Source organism: Thunnus albacares, chromosome 14 (genome assembly GCF_914725855.1).
Source record: "Thunnus albacares chromosome 14, fThuAlb1.1, whole genome shotgun sequence".
In the NCBI taxonomy this organism is placed as follows: Eukaryota; Metazoa; Chordata; class Actinopteri; order Scombriformes; family Scombridae; genus Thunnus; species Thunnus albacares.
In genome coordinates this window covers 10,789,870-10,804,782 of record NC_058119.1, presented here as the reverse complement: position 1 = coordinate 10,804,782, position 14,913 = coordinate 10,789,870, and positions in this window count along the sequence as shown.

The following is a 14,913-nucleotide window of genomic DNA, read 5'->3' as shown; positions in this document are numbered from 1 at the left end:
CCACTGATATACATTGATACATAAGGAAAGAAATATTGGCCTTAGTAGCTTAAAGAACTGCGGCAGAAAAGAGCAAAAGAAAGTCAGAATTCTTCAAAGAGTTACACACCGAAAGAGAAAATATATGTTCTGTCACATCAGCAGAACACCATCTCGGAGGCGTTGAGACGAAGGGTCTGCCTAGAACACCCCCCAGGCTGAATTTGACAGTTGTCATTGTCGGAGAAAGCCAAGCTCGAGTCCTGTAAAAAGGACTCTGGTGAGAGATCATGAGTGAATCCAGCCAAGGTGCAATGGGTTATATAGGAGCAAGCCTACTGGAAGGGGAATGAGATCAAAAATGTTACCCTGGCACTCCAGTATAGAAGTCCAGACAAGCTCTCACATTAGTTACAACTAACCCGCCTGATACTCTATTGTACAGCTATTTTCTTCCTTAAGTCTCTCGTACTACCTTTTCACAACATCCCTAAAGACCTGATCTAGAGATACAGAGTGAAAACACTTTAGTTAACAACAGCAGATCTTTCCATTTTGGAACAGTTGTTGTGGTTATTGGATAACTATTTAATCTGCAAGTATAATTTTGTTTCTAGGGAAATTAATTTCAGAGTCTGGACCAACTAACAAGACTCTTCTTCTATGGACTAAGTCGCACACCATCTGTACTTTTACATCACCGAGGAGAGGCTACTGATTCTCTAAAGAAAATCCTTTAACAGATTGTAATGAAAAAGCTTTATAATAGTCAGAGTTTATATATTGCTGATGTCTTTAGAGTATAGCTAGCTATCTTGGTGATATGTTTGGTCATGTTAAGAATGGTGAGTTTTATAGTCTCACACACATTAATATCATACACAACATAGATTAGAAATAATATTTTAAGACAAAAGTTGGTGTCCTTTTAATGATGTGTGTAATTTTCTTCTTATTAGCACCTTGACATAGGCTGGCAGGTCAAAATGATCCAGTGAGGTCCCAGACAGCAGTGGATAATCCAAGTGATCAAAGGGTCTTAATGCAATATGAGGGTTTTTTAAAGGTCAGCTGCAGATCTGCCATTTCTTATAAGTCCTGTGCTCTCCTCTGGCCTGCCAGCCATTAAAGGTCACATCATACTACTCTCCTGCAGACAAAAAGATGGCAAAGGGCTCCGTGTGGAGGGGGACCATTCTTCATCTAATAAGGGCCACAAGAGCGGACACTTCTATTATACTACATGCTGTCATACCAAATGCACAGCAGGTTCTCTCAACACTGAGTTCTGCAGATGAAAAGGTTTGTCAGCCAATGAGATGATTAAAGTCACTTCAGCTTCAGAGGTAGGTCCTGTATAGTGTTTCCCTAAATCTGCAGCAGTGCCTTTAAATCGTACCAATACTTTGATAGAAAGTAAATAACACCAGTTATAATGAAAATAAATTATGCTCTTTCTGTTTTTGTATAATATGTGTATAATATATCTTTTTGTCAAATGCAAGATAATGCTGTAGCACAGGTATGTACACCATGTACTGCACAGTATATTATATCCAGTGTACACCTCGGTGGCAGCTATTTATTATTTTTTATTTATTTATTAATTTTCTCTGGTTACTTGTAAGATCACATGGGGTTAACAATTTACACTAATAATGACAAAATCACCGCAAACAACTGTATATTTTCTTGCACATGCATAATATTTTTAAAAGTAGAAAATGAAATGCACCTTTTAAAACATTTGAATGAATTTGAGAGGCATGCAACTTTAGGTAGCTACACGTTTCCTTGATGAACTGCTTCAAAACATCTAAAAAAAGGTTAACAATATTAGCATATAATGAAAAGTATTTATAATATCAACTAGGTGTGCTATATTACTGTTTGAGTTCCCGAACAGAACAACAGAATACTGAGAAATCAGTGTGCATTGTGCATGTTCTTTCACTGTTCACTTGTTTGTTTTATTGTTTACAGTATATAAGTGTTTGTTTACTGTTTACTGCAAATAGATGTTACATGCGTAAAAGTGATAAATCAACATGTTTAAGACAAGACTTTAAATTACGTTTATTATATATATTATATATTTCAATTCTATTTTTGTATGTGATGTAGAGCAGCATCAGATTAAACTGAACACTTTAGTTTTTGACATTTACATTGTACTGTAACAGGGCGGAGAGAAAAATGGAGCTAATTAAGAAGTGAAATGAATTAAATTAATTTATTGTGGCTTGTGGGCACTCGGCAGCATTGTGAAGGCTCAGTCAACCAAATAAAGCATACAGATGTGATGGCGTATTTGTGTGGTTCAATGCTGAAAATATTGCCAATTGACCTGTAGCATTCTTATGTCAGTGATGTTTTTCTTTCTTTTTTTGTGTCATGGAAGAAAAAGACGAAGCGCTGTCATTTTTAATTGCTAAATCTAATTCACTGCCAATAAGAGATAAATAATAGGGGCTTATGTTTTATGAAACTGTTAAAGGAGAAGTCTTAACAAGAAACTTTCCTCATAACAATATGTATATGAAGTTCAATACATTTCAGGAGGTATTTTATGGCGAGTGCTGTAATTCGCTTCTTTAGCGTCCCCATATCCTCTTAAACTAGAGGTTGACAAAGTAATTTAAAGTGAACCTGGTGCATTCAGCACGTATACTGTAGGTAAAGAGAAACATTTTTCATAACAAGAGCAGCTGTGAGAGCCGTTACTCTTACGCCCTGTGGCTGCACTTTTTCTGGGCTACTGAGGCTCTGTCAGCATGGAAAATGGATCTCTGACAATAGACTTTTCTACAATAGACTTATTTTCCCTTTATATATATTATATTATATTTATTGAAATTTTGTGTGACATTGCAGCTGCTTTCATTCTTTGGCCAAGACACACAAGCCTGAAACCATGTTCTAATGTTAACAGTGCAATAAAGATGGCTGCAAATATCTTTATGTGATGTAACTTCTACAAATGTCTTGAGTTAGACAAAGTGTTGATATAAGTTTTGTCTCTGTGTGTTAAGTGGACAGACTGGTCTAGGATGTGTTAGCCTAGTAGAGGTGCTAGCATCTATCAAAAGAGGAGAAATTCTTAGTAAATCCAAAGTTGCAGAATTTACATGTTGTGTGTTCTTGGCTTGCTTACTAATGTCACAACATCTCATTTTCTATTTACACACAGAACAAGAAACAGTGATATAAGATGTGATATATGAATGTGGACTTTGGACTTCTTGACAGCGCTGTGCTGAGTACCAATGTAAAAGTAATGTAATGAGTAGTGATTACTGTAGCAGTTGAATAATTAGTAAAGTAATGTAATTACTTTTAAAATGAGTGATGTGGAGCTATTTACATTACAGGTAATTTGCTTAACATTGGTTAAGACATCAAAAAAGAACTACAGTCTGTGAATGTGTATTAAGTAAACACCTGTAATACTCTCCCTCCCTTTTTCACTACTGCAAGTATGTATGTGTGTGTGTGTGCGTGTGTGTGTGTGTGTGTTTGTGTGTGTGTGTTTGTGTGTGTGTGTGTTTGTGTGTGTATGTGTGTGTGTGTTACCTGCCATAACAGAGCCATGGAGGCTTCAAGCTCACTTTCCTAGCTAATGATTTAAGTAGGCTGTAATTATTAAATCGTTGACAGGTGCAGCAGGACATTAGTCATCGATGAAAAGGAGATTTTGAATGAATAATGTTGTTTTAATCAGAGATTTATGTCATGCTGCCTTAAAGGGGAACTCCACTGATTTTACACATCCAAGTATGTTTACAGATCTTGGGGAGTACTACTTCATACAGTATTGGGAAAAAAATGGTATAAAGCCATTTGTGGCTCTAGGGGGAGCTACATCAGACAATAAGTTTGAAAATGAAAAATATCTTTGCATGTGGAGTTAGAAGGAGGTGACGTCACCAACTCTGTAGCCCGCCCCTCATCTCTTCTAGAGGCTACATTAGCTGCTACTAGCATAACATCCTAATCTGTACGGACGAGTGAATTTAGTGAAGTTGAATTGTGGGTAATGAAAACCAACTTTTTACAAGCAAGAAAAATACATGGAATAAAAAAGATGGTATCTCTTGTTCTGCTGCCTTGATTTTGATCCTTTATTTAAAAAATGTCCATCATGAGTCTGACAGTGTTATAGGAGTACAATGCTAAATTGGTGGAGTGCTCTTTTAAACATAACTATGATGTATTGAAGCATTTTTGATCATGTAAAGAGTCAGTTTTATTTCAAAACCTTTAAATCTTCCATTGAAAACATCTTGATCTGTAGGTTTACCAAGCACACAGCAACATTATGCCTCATGTCTCGTATGTGTGCTTACCAGCCTGGTCTGGCCCAGCACAGCCAAAGATCCCGGCTAACGGTGGCATCACACTGCTAAGAGTGTTTGCCTGTTAACACAGATCAACAGTGACACTCAGGATTAAATCTTTCCACAGTCTATATACACACGCTCTGGTAATGAACACAACAATACCCTGATCCGCAATTTCTTCACTGCTCTGCTTATATCCACTTCTTCTCGAAAAAAAATCCGCCTGTAATTGAGGTCTGGGAAGTCACATTTATACAAATTGAATCTCTAAGAGAAACTGAGAGTGAATGTTGACAAAATGGGAATCAGATTTTTCTGGGTGAGAGATTTGGTTTGTGTTATGAAAAGTATAAAGTAACTTGTTCTTGGCTGTGGCTTATTCAGGTATTATGTATGTATTGTTATGTATTAGTATGGTGCTCATTTGATTTGAAATAAAAGAAATGGAAATTCCAGGATAAAATAAACTGTTTAATGGCAGACTGACCAAAGATTCAGAACAACAAAGGGTGTGAGGAAAGAATGTTTTTGCACTGGCCATTACAGAAAAAACTGACATGTTAGGTAGACAGAATAAAAAACGACATGAGAGGAAGAGAAGGGCAAAGACAGAAAGACCTACTCCAAGGTCATACCCTCTCCATTCATCACCGGTGTTTGTCACCATGGTTCCTATGTCCTGCATGCTTTGGTCATGAATGTACATCTTTCCACTGTGCTCTGGGACGAATTTCTCCATTAGTATGACAGCCACAGTGAATGTCTGTTGATTACCAGCCACATGCACTCACCATCAATCCATAGACGACATTATTCAGCTCCAAATCAGGAGCCGGAGAAGGATAATGTTTCCTGAAAAACCACTCGTGTGTTGATAACTGACACCTTAAGTCATGCATATTGATTAAGGCCTGGAGGCATTAGCAAAATCAGTTGAATCTGCAGAATGGAGAGGTGGACTGAATGCTGCCTTAACACTGAGTGAAAGACATTTAAAGACATTTGAATAGAGCTGTGTTGTAGTGATAGGAGATGTAAATAAACCAGCAATCAGGATGCATTAGCTTCAGCATGAGTAGCTATGATACACCACTGTGATGGACTGTGTTAGTTAAATGAGAAACAGAGCAGCCAGGTGGATGAGTCATTTTGAAGTCATGTCCTCGCCAGACGGCCTCATTGTCCTCCTTGAAGACATTTTCTAGATGTATTTACGGGGAAGTTTCTATCCACCTCATTGGCTTGCTTTATTTTTTCAAATTGCCCTGAAGAAAGGACTTGCCCTACACTTGGATGTCAGTGTCTCTTCAATTATTGTTATTATGATGAGGTGTGGTGTGCTGCGGCTATCAGTACGCTTCCACCTACTGTATGATGCGCTTTTTTTATTTAAGTCTGAGGTGGTTATGAAGCCCATAATCTGTAATCATGGTAACAATAGCGCAGTCATGCCTTCAAAAAAGAGCTGCAGCTCTCCAGGTGTTCTGGAGCCTGATCAATGTTTGTGCAGAAGTCATGGGGACAGACAGTGTTGGCAGCGACACATTTTTCCTGGAAAACTGTCTCTGGCTTCCCGGCATCTACCTCAGCAATGAAGAGAGAGGCACCTCTTCGGATTTCCTGCTGAAATCCAATGTGGCATCTTTAGTTTCCAGAGAGGCACATTATGGCTTTTCAGTCGTGATTATGAGCTAACCACCACCACAGACAGGAGGTGGAGACCACATGTAACTAAACACCTCAGTGAATGTACAAGAAAAGGCGTAGCACATGGATGTTCTCCTGGAGAAAGGGACACACACACACATGCTTGCAACCACAGAGTCAAGCAAATATACTGTTTGCACAAATGTGTACATGTACTAAAAAACCTCGCAGACACGTACCAATCACAGCTCTGCTGAACTCAGAGGCATTTATTATTAATAGAGGAAATCATAGGAGGCTTTTAATTGGAGATGCTCTAGTGGGTGTCTCAGAGGTAAGCGGGGTGCTGTCACTGTCGATCTGCAAACTTCCTCAGCTCGGAGAAAAACGGCGGGACGTCGCACTTTCATGTGCACCTCCTGTTGACTGTGAAGGATGTAATTTGAAGCCGTCCTTCTCCTCTCACCACAGCCTCTGATTAGCAGCCCTGACTCCCAGGCTGGAGAATACTAATTCGGGAACGGCAGTCTGGGAATCGCCACCATTAGTGGCAGGTATAGAGAGTAAACGGCATAAAATGCAAATGAAAGGAAAGCATCACCTTGGCTGTCAATCACCAAAATTAAATAAAAAATTCTGTACGGCCGCTAATAATACCTCGCCGGAGGGAGGGAGTGGAGGAATGCAGATGAAGAGAGACAGGGAAAAGAGAAGTATAGAGAGGATAAATGAAAGCAGTGTGGAATCAAAGCCGACCGGCCTGCACACATGTGAGGCTGTGATCATGGCAGGCATTCGGGCAGTCAGTGTGAAATGAGCTCAGACACTGACGTGAGTTAATGACAGGGAGGGCTGCTGTGCTGCCAGGACACCCCTCATCATCAGATGCGCATTCCTGTCTCCTGTCACCCGTTTGTCTCTCCAGGACAGTGTTGTGACTTCCTGTGTGTCTACATAATGACAAGCTGCACCTGACCACTCATTACACAGCTCTGTTCACAAAGACAAAGCGCTGCGTCTTTTTTTACAGTCTCTTTTCTATCAACAGTAGCACAACAAAGGCATTCAGCGGGGATGTTAATATCACACACCCCATGTGAAGAGAGGACAATGTCTCATTACAGCCTAAAAGGACTTGATGTTCTGTGGGTATTTGGGTGTTTGAACCCGGCCCTGGTGTGCCACAGACCTGTTGGTAGATCACACTGTGCTGGCTGGTATGAGGATCTGTAAGTCCCTCTTGTTTATCACATATTGACCCACTTTGCCTGACAGCTCACAAATCAGAGCCATCAGTCTACGCGCTCTGTGTGTCTGTGTGGGTGTATGTGTATTTACACACCCTCCAGCGCCACCTCCCCTCATGGAGCCCCCCAAGAGGTTTCCAGGGCCTTACCTCATTTGCACTCATCACAGCAACTTGGGACTGGGCTGACAGGCTCATTTTCCCCACTCTGCATGGAGCGGCACAGCAGCAATGCCTAGGAACAACCAGGCACCCAGAGTGGTTTTATAATTAGCTACTTGCTCTCTGCCACTAATGTACAGGGAGCAAGAGCCTCTTTCTGAGTGTGTATAGTTGGCAGGCACTCAACATGTGCAAGTCACCACTGATGATAATATATAGGTGTATGCTGGTATATGTTGACTGAGGTCTCAGTGACAGGCTGGAGCGAGGTGAGAGAGCGAGGCGGGCGGGGTTGCGATCGTGCGTAGATAGCTCTCGCCGTCTCGCAGCTCAGTGGGTGAGAATTGTGCCTGGGGCTGGTGGCTGATTGCTTTGATGTGAAATGATTGTGTTTTAAGTGGCTCTGAGGTGCACAGACCACAGGCATGGCCCTGGTCTCATTGTCACATGGTCAGCCGGGCTTAGGTTAGGTAGTGCTGCACCCCACTGGATCCCAGAGGGCTGGTGGCACATGTAGCTGTTGGTACATATGTGTGTTATGGGGGCCTGAGAATGCAGCTGCTGATTTCACCTCCAGGTAATGCCTCTAGATAAAAGGGTCTGGTCCTGGCAAGGAGGTGAAAATGAAACAGGGAGACGAAGAAGTAACAAGGGCACTCTCTCAATTCCTGAGGGAAATGTTCTTACAATGTCAGTGAATATAAAGCAAACAAAAGACTGTGGGATATATGAATGAGATAAAATTAAGTGCTATAAGAAATAGCAGAATGCTGGATAAAATAGAAAGCTTCAAAGATAATTGCAAACACCATAATTTGCAATTTTTTTTAGTTTTTATTGTTTTAAACATTGACGAGGCTCCGCAAGCTTTTTGTTGCAAGCTGTCCAACATCAACTATATATGGCATTCATAAAAACAAGTTTGTGGGCTCTGGATGTTATGAAGCCACACAAGATTACAATGTACACAATGTCTCATTTCATCTCATTGTACTTTACTGCCACCACTGCACTATTTTTTCCTGCCTCTGTAGGACAGACAACATCTGTTGTTCAGCCATGCTCAGACAGCGGATAGAACATCCAGTGTAGAGGTGGAAATGGAGCGATCAATTAGATTTTAACAAATGACTTTCTGTGTATCACCCAGCAGCTGTTAAATCGGTCAACCTTAGCACACCCCCCTCTCTGAGGGGACAGAGGAGAGGGCTTGTCTGCACTGCGTGCTACATCACGGCAAACTGCAGAGAAAGTCAGCCGTGGCCTGGGGCGAGAGTGTGCTACAACTAGCGTGGCTGTGGACGGAGATGGAGGGACGGAGGATGGAGGTGGGTCAGTTGGACTCCAGGGGCCCCTAGTGGAGATGATGTGGGGACTGAGGGCCAGGAGATGGGCATGTTGCATATGGAGGTCCATAGTTACCTCAGGCAAAGGCCGGCCAGACCATTTGTTCACTTCCTCCACTCTTAAATATATATATAATATATAACCCACACTAACATGCTCACAGGCATTGGCACACAATCACATACAGTATATACGTACATAAATGCAGAAACAAGTGTGCATGCACAGGCACAAACTCACTTCACAAAGGACAGACCTACTTTTTGTCCAACTACTAACCTCCGTCTTTAAGGGCACTGGCGCAATTCAGCGATTCAGCTTCCTAAATGATGTAGTTTTATGGTGAAGTGCAACTAATGGCTCAGCAGAACATCTTTAAAGGCCACTTAAAAGCTAGCAGGCCCATAAACTGCGTGACACACAGCAGTGGGATCTGACCACACAATAGTCTTTTGACTGACTGAATGCATGGCGGTGTGTCTGTGTGTTGTGTGCTGGTGATAAAGAGGAAAAGAGAACGAGACAGACTGGCGGTGTATAAGGTGTGACTGTATTTGCGAGGTTGACTTTACTTGCTTTGTATTGTCACCTCTGAGTTAATTCGGGGTATATTATCCATAGCTACTAGATTCAGCAAATAGGTGAGAAAACATGGAAGAGAAAGTTATTCACACCTTAGATGCATAGACAGATCCATAACAGATCAAACTTCTGACTTGTATGTCTCATGTCAAGTTAGAGGACTGTATTCCCAGAAAAAAACAACATTTAGAAAGAGCTTTTTTTTTCAGTTGCAATTTTGAGCCGTAGTCAATAGTTAAATCAGTAGAAAAGAACTATATCCTTCAAATTGCACATCACCACACAGGCACTGTAATCACTGAGCACAATAGAGCAGAAAGCCTCTACTTAGGGAAAGTACTGTATAATGGCAGAGAGGTTGGTGAAGTCTGCCATTAAGTTTTGATAAGATGGTTGCCATGCTAACCCTCATGGAGGTGAAGAAATAAAAATAAATAAATAAAATCTCTCACATAAAATAGTCTAATGAAGAAAGGCATGCCATTTAATTTAATTAAATCATGTTTTATGTGTGTCAAAGAGAATTATGTTTTTACAGCAACCCTTTATGTAAGGATGCAAACTATCTGACTTCAATATTTGTGGTAAAGTGATTTACTTTTATCTAGCAAGTTGGAATCGCTTGCTGGATGTTAAGCATGTATAACATATCGATGATTTGTTTCTCACATTTTTGCCCCATGCTTTTACCACTTGTAAACACAAGAAAATGATATTTTTTAGTCTATTTGCTTTTCTGCATTTTTTATTAAATGTGGATGACTGACTGACTGAGATGAATTTTTCATCCAGGCATTTCAAAACATCCAAATTAATAGCAAGCTTATAACAGATTGGATTCTGTCTGAGAGTCTTTCTACCCACAGAGTAGCAGCAGCAGCAGCAGAAAGCACATCAGCACAACAAACATTGCTGCTCTGAATCATCCTGATAAAGGAAAATGTAATTTTGTTTATGATGAGAATTGCTCTCCAAATTAATTTCCACAGCAATTAATCTTGATGCCTCACCTATAAGATGCATTCTGCTCTTTGGGAGAGGTGATAAAATGCAAAATAATTGAATTGATTATTTTATATATTTTTGTAATGACCAAGCTGTAATGGTTTTCTCTTTTTAATTGAGTTTTTTTTTTTCCATTATGAATGGCCTATGTTGTCTGTGACGTTCAATAGCCTGTGGGCTCTCTGATATTTAATAAATATCCCTTTATTGTGCTTTATTCTATAGGTGAAGCTCAAGTATTGCCTCTCTTGTCCAAAGTGCTTTTTATATCCCTCTTCCCCATCTATCACCAACCCCCAAGCCCTTATAACCCCACTGAGGAGCATTTCTTAATTAAACCTTTATTTATCTACTTGATTGGTATATAAGAGGGGACACGGTTAAGTCTGTGATTCTCTATCTCATATTGGGACTTGACTGGTTTCAGCCTCGAGGGAATAGGTCTTTATAATCTGAACATCAGGCCCACTGAGAACTATGGTTTGCATAGCTGTGTAAGCTGGGGGCTTAATAATGAGGAGGTGAGACAGCCAGTCCTGTGACGGGATGAAACTAATGAGATGAGGTTTGTGAAACAGAGGAGGGAGTAAAGATAGCACCGAGGAACAGAAGGTGGAAAGAAAATGATAAACAAAACAGAACAATTCACACCTGATAAAGATTCTCATATTTTTACCTATTGAATGAAATAATGCAAAAATGTATCCGTCTGGCGCTGAATCATGGTACCGTCACTAGTATGCTACAGAAGAAAAGCGAGTCTTATTACTTGTACATTTTATTTCAGTGGCTGGGGGGCAGAAAGAAATTACACTAACAGCAGTGAAGAACAAATCTTTTGAAGGTGAACAACACTAAATTTCAGTATTGGAATATCTATTCAGCACTTGGGAGATGGGGTGTGATGCATTTTTTCATTTAGAACTTTCAGCAGGACTGTGAAACATGCATCAAATGTCACCAGTTATTGGCTCAGTTATCAGGAAAATTATACAGACTGTCACTGGACAGCATATATTACTGCTCTCTGGGTTGGTAAAAATGTTTTCCTAATTTGCTTGACCATCACTGGTGAGTCACAGCTTGTCTCAAACTTTACAAGAGAATGTAAATCTTGTAAATCTAATCTTACAGAAGCTGGTCAAACCTGAATGCATAAACAGAGGCAGAGTTTGGGGAATGCAGAAATTTAGCTTGTCAGTGGTGGAAGAAGTTCTCCAGTCTTTTGCTGTAGGACCAGTGCCTTAACTGATCATTACTACATTAAAACAACTACATTTGTTGTCATCTACTTTAAAATATTCAAATTACATTAAAAGATTCAAAAGAAATAGAAATGTTTACCTTAAATCTACATTGACTGATATTTTTTGGCCATTTGGGAGCAGCGCAACAAGCTATAAACATGTCATTGACATATTATAAAGTTGATATACAGTATGTTGGCACTAGTTGCATATTTACACATCCAGCAGACACTGAGCAACATTAGCATTTATTTGGAGTCATGTTTCAGGCAACGCTGGGAATACAATATTCACTTTCCCTTTAGGTCTGTTTTGGTGATCACTGTCTCCTGATGGAAATATCTGTCTCTTTAGCTGCTAAATGTTCTACGATGGTCACTAGCTTGTCACTAACTTTGTCTGCCATTTGGTGAAAATAGACGACTGCTCTGTCTGGAGATAATGCTGATGAGAGTGGTAAAATTGAGCCAAAACAGTAAAGTCATGGACTGTAAAAGTTGACTACAGCTTTAAAATGGTATCCAAGTACTCATTGTAAAGTATACTGTTGCACAAGACTATCAGGTGCATTTTTGTATACATTTCTTTGGTCATGGCATGCTGCTCAAACCATGTGCCTGGACTTTGAACTCGCTGGATTTTGGTTTAGATTAACTATAAGCTCCAAATTGATCACACAGTAACACTACATCATTGTCACATGGAGAAAAATATAGCTTCACCTAGTGGGAAAGGCTAATTTTCTTGGTGAGTAATTTAAAGGTTAAACTTTAAAGGTTAAACCAACATTACATGCCTCTGAGCAAAAAAAAAAAAAAAAAAAAAAAAAAATTCAGCTGCACTGCTCTCTGTAGGTTGAAACTTTTTTAAACATGCTGCTCTACTGGCCCCACTCCACAGCAGGTGTTTTGCCAGTAGATCTTTTTCACGACAGACATTTTAACATGCCATACCAGGAAAAGCAAAGGTGTAATTAATAACATTAATCAAGGCTGCATTCCTATTACGTGTGCAGGTTTCAGGGCCTCGTATTGTGCCTGCTGGATCACTGGCTTGGCATACTGGGACACCCAAATGGAACAGAGCCATCGTTAATATTATTAGTAACACCTGTGCTTTTCCTGCTATGAAAAGTCAAAATATCGGCTGTGAAAAAAGTCTATTAAAGCCGATGAAAAACACCTGCTGTGACGTCACTTATTGAATGTGGCCAGAAATGCAACATTTTTCAAACCACAGAGAGAATCACAGCAGCAATTTTCATCCAACACGATAACCGATGAAAAAAGTACACACTGCATGAAATTAGGTCCTTCTCTTCTTAAAATACAATTAAAGTTGAATTTCTCTCTATTTTCAACATTATCCATACCTCCACATTAGGTTTGCTAACAGTTGCATGGCAACCAAGTGCTCCATGCACCAATTGAGCTGTCAGGGTTACTAGTGACATCCACACTTAAACCTTGCATTTGAGCAGGGAAAAATTGCCTCAACAGCCTCAACCTGTAAGAGGTATTTTCAAGAGGCTGCTGTGATTTTTTTACTCCATATGTTGTTGGCTGATTTAAATCCAATTAAAGGTTTTGAATCTATGTTCATGTAACAACATGGACATGGATGATTTCAAGGTTTTCAGGTGACGGTGTTGGCTGTAATTTGATTGTGTTTAAATGTTACATTTTGTATGAAATATACTTTATACTTTATACTTTATGCAACTACCAGCTCTACATATGTAGATACACTGTGTCAGCCTTAATCACATAAACTAATACTGATATGATTAAAGGCCGAATCAGTAATTTTTCAACCTGATCATTTCAAGTATATTTTCAGCCAATAAAATCAGGTAAATTTTCAAAACACACAAAATGTTTATTAACATAAATACAGACATGTTCACAAATATTACTGATAAAGCTTAGTGGCATCAGAAAAAGAAAGATTTATCAGATCAGATCATATAATCATTTTGGGTTGATATGTTAGTTGATCATAGTGCCAAACCCACTGAGAATTAACACCTAGCTTAACAGATCTATGCTTTTATCCACTTTTAGCTCTTTGTTTTGGTTGAGTCTCACTGTTATAAACAATCTCTCATTTAAAAAAAAATTGTCTGCAATTTTTTTATAGAAATCAAGTTCAGACATGCTAATTGTGTGTATCTGTCCAAAATGGAACAGTAGAGAGATCAAGTAAAGAATGACTGGTGAAAAAACTTCTTGCAGCTCAGGTTGGCAGATCAGAAAACACTGTTCTGGAGTGACAATGAATTTTGTCATAAAAGGCGAGGGGGCGGGGGGGGGGGGGGGGCTATGTTGTTCCTTTTGTTGAAGGGAGGGTACTGTGTTGTTTTAACGCAGGGCTGTTTTTGGTCTGAATGTACATTAAGTCTGAGTGAGGTTAGAGTCACTAACCTGCCAACAATCAGGTAATGAGCCTTGTGGCGTCAGTGTTTTGGAAACAAAAACAAACTTTTAATGGCATATTTAGATGGTGGTCGAGTTTATAAAGATTCAATCAGCTCACTAACAAAACAATAAGACATGATACCAGATACAATTGACTTGACATTTACATTTACATTTAATTTTAATTTTAATTAATTCAATTGTTTAATTTAAATCAATCTAACTTTTTTACTTTAATTTAATTAAACTTTAAAATTTGATTTGATTTACATGTGATTTAGTTTATTTGATTTGATTTAATTCTAATATAATTAATTATTTTATCTTAGTTTATTTTATTTATTTCAATAACTTAATTAGTTAATTTAATATAATATAATCAAATTTAATGGTCATGGTTACAATAATAACTCTGTGAAATGAACAGCCGTCTAGCGTGTTATAGCCCGATGTTTTGTTGACCCGTCCATTCACACCGACCTCCTCCTCACTATGTGTATTTTGTCACCGTATAACAATGTCACCTGATTTCCTCCTATCCCATCCTAGAGGTGTTTGTCGCTTATGTAAAAAAATATGTTGTTTTGCAGCACTTGCTGAAATTCTATGGTATGTATGCTCAGCCCCTGGAGGCCTGGATGTGAAACTGCCTTGCACCTGAGAATAAATGCTAAATAACCTCTCATTAAAAATTCCCCAGTCTTCCCTCCTCACTCCCCCTTCCCACCCACCTACCCCAACTACCCTCCTCCTCCTCCTCCTCGTCCTCACCCCCCACAGAGAACAGCTTAGGTCATTACAGTCTGCTGTCAAAACCTGTGACCGCTCCGCGTTGGAGCCGCCAGGATTAAGGGCTGTGAAAACAAGAACAAGGAGGGAAAGGAGGTGAAAGCTGACAGAGGGAGCAAGGCCTTAAATATTTTCTCTTTCTTCCCTTCTTT